Source organism: Spinacia oleracea, chromosome 1, assembly GCF_020520425.1.
Source record: "Spinacia oleracea cultivar Varoflay chromosome 1, BTI_SOV_V1, whole genome shotgun sequence".
In the NCBI taxonomy this organism is placed as follows: Eukaryota; Viridiplantae; Streptophyta; class Magnoliopsida; order Caryophyllales; family Amaranthaceae; genus Spinacia; species Spinacia oleracea.
In genome coordinates, this window is record NC_079487.1 from 23,942,892 (window position 1) to 23,950,335 (window position 7,444).

Sequence of the window (7,444 nt, forward strand, 5' to 3'; positions counted from 1 at the left end):
TGCGTGGTTAGTGACGCAGACCCCGCCGGCTGAAGATGGCGAGCCTGTTTTTGTTTTTTGAAGGATTTATTTTCTTTCGAGGGATGTTCGGATTTAGTTGCAACCTGAGTGTGGGTTGACAACGTGCTTAGACGGACCATTGTCTCGTGGTCATCATCGTTCATGGTTTTGAGCTAGTCTTTACGGCTCAATTTTTCCACTACTTGGGTCCTTGATTAGGGGACTATGTATAAGTATCAACGACGACCTTTGTCTGGAGGTCCAAATCTGGTTTTATTTTTTGAGATTATCCAAACACGGGACTTCGTACAGCGTAGTCTGGGAATATTGTTTTAACTTTGCATACTCTCTTTTGAAATATATATTTTCTTTCGAGCCACCAAGCATTCGTGCTTGACGGTCATTTCTTGTCAAAGAGGTTCCTTGGGGATACGCTTTTTGTAATGTCCCTGGTCGTGTTTGGGATCGTGCTCGTAAGTGCGAGCGATCTTTGTAGTGGTGTGCTACTCTTAACAAAGCCGTGAGGTGCGACTTTCAGTAAAGAAATCGGCGATTTTCGAGTCGAATGGATACGGCAGGACCCTACAGAAGTCAGGGCCTTTTTTGAGCCTGGGTTCATTTTCGGCGCCCAGGCCTGGGCGTTGAAATAATTCACGCCCTTGATTGGGCGTTGAAAATGTTGTTTGGGCTGGACTTTTGATGACACAGTTGGCCTCTTGTTCGTTCGTTTATTTCACTTGGAAATTCTACGTATTCTCTTATCTTTTGTTTTTTCTTTATTTTTTGGAACGTAGAATTTAGAGATCACAATGAGTTGAGTGATCGTGATGATTTCTCGAGAAGCTGTAGCCGATTGGTGGGCTACGGTGTTTGCCGCTTTGAGGCGATTATTTAAAGGAACTGTTGCTCTTAAGGCGTACAGTTATTGCAATAGTCGGGCGAGTCCATATGGCCCGAGGAACATACTTTGAGGCGTAAGACTTTGATCGCTCTTTGTTGTATATATTTTTTCTTTCGAACGTGTTCGTGAATGTTAAGATACTTAGAATGTATGTGCGAACGAGCGTTCATAGAATGGCCGTTGCTTGCGGTCCATTAATCAGTTCGCTTGAATCATCTTTTTTTTTAGCAATGATTGATTGTTGAATAATTTTCTTAGAAGCTTGATAGGGTTCAGGCCCATTCATGAAGTGGGCTCAGGCATCATGCCCTTTTGATCGTTCAAACATTTTCTTTGAGACTTTTTTTTATTTCGCTATGGTCGTTTCGTAGCTTGGAGCCCCCAAGTTTGCATGTTGGGATGCTTCCTTTTGGCGTATGATTTTGTAGGTTCTTTCGAGAAAGATGCCTTGGGGTTCCGCTCGTGTAGGTGCGAGCTATCCCTTCCGTGGTAGGTGATGTTTTGCTACCTTTAATCCTCAATGTAGAAGTCGTGTGGCTTGCATTTTGAATTTGGGCGATAAGTAGTCTTTGCCTCATACTCTTGGTCGTGCCTGCATTAGTTGAAGGAAATAGTGCCCTTGGTCCAAGTATGCATATAATATTAAGTCTAATAAATGCGGTTCAGTATTAATTGATAAGTTAATAATTCAGTGAGATCAAGTGAGCTGAATGCCTAGCTAGAGGCCGCTTCAGTTCAAGTGGAATTAATTATATTAATCCACAGCTTACTCTTGACTGAACCCGTAGGGTCACACAAATAGTACGTAAACGGATCAAGTATTTAATGGAATTAAATACTCCATCTATGGATATTCGGAATCGACGGATCTTGGTTTCAGTGGGAGCTGAGATCGTCACAAGCAAGAAATAAATACTCCGGAAACGATGATATTTGCCGGAAACGGAAATATGGATTGTATCGGAAATATTATCGGAATCGGAAAATAATTCCGGAAACGGAAATATTAAATATTTGTTCGAAACGGAAATTAATTCCGGAATCGGAAATATTAAATATTGTTCGTACCGGAAATGAATTCCGGAACCGGGAATTTAATGGGAAGCGCATCGTACGAATTAGCATCGGACGAGGCTTGCTAAACGAAGGCCCAGCACGAAGGCAGGCCCACGCCCAGCAAGCCGAGCGCCCAACACGAAGGCCACAAGCCTCGCCAGGCCCAGCGCAAGGCCAGGCCCAGCAAGGCTGCTGGCGCGCGCGTTGAGCGTGCTCGTGGGCTGCGAGGCAGCCCTCATGCGTGTGGGCTGCAAGGCCTGCGCGGTGCGTGCTTCCCTCGTGGTCGTGCGACGCTCGTGTTCGTAACGAATCCTAATCCTATCGGAATTCGTGCATTGATTAAATCCTAATCCTAAAAGATTAAATTTATTATTTAGAGTTCTAATAGGATTCTAATTAATAAATCCATATCCTAGTAGGATTATAATTCCTTTCTTATAAAATCTATAAATAGGTGCCTAGGGTCACATATTTACATCGAGATTTGAAGTATTCAAAAAGGTAAGATTTTCAAGCAAAAATCAGCCAAACACTTGCAACCCAAATAGCCGAAATTCCAAGTAACCTTAAGGGCGATTCTAGTTGGTCAAACTTAAGGCGGATCCGGACGTGCTGTGGACTATCTACGGAGGGACGACACTTGGAGTCCTAAAGACTTGTTCTTGTTCGGTTCCGGCGCAGCTAGGGAGGGCATGCTACAAAGTGTATGCATCTGAATTATGCTAAATGATTATGTGTAAATAATATGTTTCCTGGCTTTATGGTTTTTCCGCATAATTTATGTTTATTCATATGCTAAAGGATGATTCAGATCTCACCTATCTGTGGCATTGTCGATTAGGCCATATTAACTTGAAACGCATGGAAAGACTTCAAAAGGAAGGAATTCTAGAACCATTTGACTTAGAGGATTATGGTAAGTGCGAATCATGTTTACTTGGCAAAATGACAAAGCAACCTTTCTCTAAAGTTGGAGAAAGAGCAACTGAACTATTGGGTTTAATCCATACAGATGTATGTGGACCAATGAGTACAAATGCTAGGGGTGGTTTCAGCTACTTTATCACTTTCACTGATGACTTCAGTAGATATGGTTATGTCTACCTAATGAAGCATAAGTCTGAATCCTTTGACAAATTCAAGGAATTTCAGAGTGATATAGAGAATTAATTAGGCAAGAAGATTAAGGCATTGCGATCTGATAGAGGCGGTGAATATCTGAGCTATGAATTTGATGACCATCTGAAAGAATGTGGAATTCTATCAGAATTGACTCCTCCTGGAACACCACAATGGAACGGTGTGTCGGAACGGAGGAACAGAACCTTGCTAGACATGGTTAGATCAATGATGGGTCAGGCCGAACTTCCAATAGAATTTTGGGGACATGCACTAAATACAGCCGCACTCACTATAAATAGAGCTCCGTCTAAAGCTCCTGAAAAGACTCCATATGAGTTATGGTTTGGAAAGCCTCCAAAAGTGTCTTTTCTTAAGATTTGGGGATGTGAAGTATACGTCAAACGATTAATTTCAGAAAAACTTCATCCAAAATCTGACAAATGTATCCTTGTGGGCTATCCAAAGGAAACAAAGGGGTATTACTTCTACAATACATCTGAGAACAAGGTGTTTGTTGCTCGAGATGGTATCTTTTTGGAAAAGAATCACATTTCAAAAATGACAAGTGGGAGAAAAGTAGACCTCGAAGAAATTCGAGTCGAACAACAAACTCTAGAGAATGCTCAAGATGACATTCAGGATGAAACTCAGAGATCTTTAGAAGTTTCTGGTGAGAATCATGGACAATCTAGAGATATAACCCCGCGTAGATCGCAGAGATATAGATCTCAACCGGAAAGGTACTTAGGTATTTTGACGAACGAGAGCTATGATGTTCTATTACTTGAAAGTGATGAACCCGCGACTTACAAACAAGCTATGACGAGCCCTAGCTCCAAGCAATGGCAAGAAGCCATGCAATCTGAATAAGACTCCATGTCTGAAAACCAAGTTTGGGATTTGGTCGATTTGCCAGATGGCTACCAAGCCATTGGAAGCAAATGGGTTTTCAAACTGAAAAAGGACGAGGATGGGAAACTAGAAGTTTTCAAAGCTAGATTGGTTGTAAAAGGTTACAGGCAAGTCCACGGTGTGGATTACGATGAAACCTTTTCACCAGTTGCAATGCTAAAGTTTATTCGGATAATGTTAGCAATCGCTGCATATTACGATTATGAAATATGGCAGATGGATGTCAAAGCCGCTTTCTGAAACGGCGTTTTAGCAGAAACTGTGTTTATGACACAGCCTGAGGGTTTTGAGGATCCAAAGAATGCTAAAAAGGTATGCAAGCTAAAGAAATCAATCTACGGATTGAAGCAGCTAGGCATCCAGGAGCTGGAATATACGTTTTGATGAAGCAGTCAGTGACTTTGGTTTCATCAAGATCGCAGACGAATCTCATGTATACAAGAAAGTCAGTGGGAGCAAACTTTCTTTTCTAGTATTATATGTCGACGACATATTACTTATCGGAAATGACATTCCTATGTTGGACTCTGTCAAGATTTGGCTTGGGAAATGTTTTTCGATGAAGGATCTAGGAGAAGCACAGTACATATTGGGCATCAAGATTTACAAAGATAGATCTAAAAAGATGATTGGACTTAGTCAAAGCATTTATATCAATAAGGTGCTTGATAGGTTCAAGATGGCAGACTCCAAGCGAGGCTACCTACCCATGTCTCATGGAATGACTCTAAGCAAGACTCAGTGCCCAAAAACACTTGATGAGCGTAGACGAATGAATGGGATTCCATATGCATCATTGATTGCTTCAATAATGTATGCTATGATATGTACACGCTCGGATGTTGCGTACGCACTCAGTGCTACGAGCAGAAACCAGTCAGACCCAGGAGAGGCACATTGGACTGCTGCCAAAAATATTCTGAAGTACCTGAAAAGGCAAAAAGATGACTTCCTGGTCTATGGTGGAGATGATGAATTCATTGTTAAAGGCTATACGGACACAAGTTTCCAAACCGACAAAGATGATTTCAGATCACAGTTTGGGTTTGTCTTCTGCCTCAACGGAGGAGCAGTAAGCTGGAAAAGTGCTAAGCAAAGCACCATTGTGGATTCTACAACTGAAGCGGAGTACATTGCTGCACATGAAGCAGCAAAGGAAGCTATATGGCTAAGGAAGTTCATAGGTGAACTTGGCGTTGTCCCCTCCATTAAAGGACCAATAGCCCTGTATTGTGATAATAAAGGAGCTATTGCACAGGCAAAGGAGCCTAGACACCACCAGAGAGTCAAGCATGTACTTCGTAGATTTCACCTTCTACGAGAGTTCGTTGAAAGAAAAGAACTCGAGATAAGCAAGATTGGAACTAATGACAACATATCAGATCCATTGACTAAACCTCTGCCGCAGGCGAAGCACAACTCGCACACTGCGGCTATGGGAATCAAGCATATTGGAGTATGGCTTTGATGTCCTTGTTTAATGTTTTAAAGTTTTAGAGTTTTATTTTTTGTAAAACATTATTGGTTAATCATTCACAATAAATGAATAGAATTCATTTTCCATTTAATTTGTGGTTTATTAATGATGAGTCCCTTCAATTTGACGAAATATTCAAGGTAGACTGTCAGGACCAGTCCTGTGACTAAGAAATGTCTATCAAGTGAATTTGAATGTCAAAAGTTGAAAATGGTCTCTGGTCGGAGTTTTCTATAAAATTGGACGCATAGAAAACGTTAGACGACTAGAATGCAAGATGACTAGTAGTTCTGTTTCTTGAACTATGTGGACATGGAAATGTCATAATCATTTGCATAGATACTTACTTTGGGAAGACTAGTATCAGACAGACCTATGAAACTTTACAGTAAGAGATGAAAATCTGTCATAAGTAAATTTCATTAAAGTTATTAGACACTAAATCCTCAATACCTGAGTGATTTGGGATTACTTGTTTGAGAACTGGTTACTTTGACGTTGACTAACCGTCGCACCGTAAAAGGAGGCTATAAAGGCAACACTCAGGTAATCACCTATCAAACGAAGTCTAATCTCAAGATCGCAAGATTGGGATTGTCCTCCCATAAATCGGGATGAGATGCTTAAAAGTTGTATAAGGCCACTCGGAGAGCTAGAAACTATGAAATGCATGGCCGTGCTCGGATGAATCATAGGCTATGATTATCTGTTTATTTGATTAGTTGAACTCTGAAACCGAGAAACACCTCTGGACATAATAAGGATGACAACTCTTACCTTATGTTCAAGAGCAAGCATTGAGCGACAAAGGAATTAGGTAATGCACACTTGTCCCTAAGGACAAGTGGGAGACTGAAGGAAATAGTGCCCTTGGTCCAAGTATGCATATAATATTAAGTCTAATAAATGCGGTTCAGTATTAATTAATAAGTTAATAATTCAGTGAGATCAAGTGAGCTGAATGCCTAGCTAGAGGCCGCTTCAGTTCAAGTGGAATTAATTATATTAATCCACAGCTTACTCTAGACTGAACCCGTAGGGTCACACAAATAGTACGTAAACGGATCAAGTATTTAATGGAATTAAATACTCCATCTATGGATATTCGGAATCGACGGATCTTGGTTTCAGTGGGAGCTGAGATCGTCACAAGCAAGAAATGAATACTCCGGAAACGATGATATTTGCCAGAAACGGAAATATGGATCGTATCGGAAATATAAATATTATCCAAGTCGTAGATGTTGCCGGAAACGGAAACATGGTACGTATCGGAAAATATTATCGGAAATGGAAATATTGCCGGAAACGGAAATATTGTCAGAATCGGAAATATTATCGGAATCGGAAAATAATTCCGGAAACGGAAATATTAAATATTTGTTCGAAACGGAAATTAATTCCGGAATCGGAAATATTAAATATTGTTCGTACCGGAAATGAATTCCGGAACCGGGACTTTAGTCGGAAGCGCATCGTACGAATTAGCATCGTACGAGGCTTGCTAGACGAAGGCCCAACACGAAGCCAGGCCCACGCCCAGCAAGTCGAGCGCCCAACACGAAGGCCACAAGCCTCGCCAGGCCCAGCGCAAGGCCAGGCCCAGCAAGGCTGCTGGCGCGCGCGTTGAGCGTGCTCGTGGGCTGCGAGGCAGCGCTCATGCGTGTGGGCCGCAAGCCCTGCGCGGTGCGTGCTTCCCTCGTGGTCGTGCGACGCTCGTGTTCGTAACGAATCCTAATCCTATCGGAATTCGTGCATTGATTAAATCCTAATCCTAAAAGATTAAATTTATTATTTAGAGTTCTAATAGGATTCTAATTAATAAATTCATATCCTAGTAGGATTATAATTCCTTTCCATAAAATCTATAAATAGGTGCCTAGGGTCACATATTTACATCGAGATTTGAAGTATTAAAAAAGGTAAGATTTTCAAGCAAAAATCAGCCAAACACTTGCAACCCAAATAGCCGAATT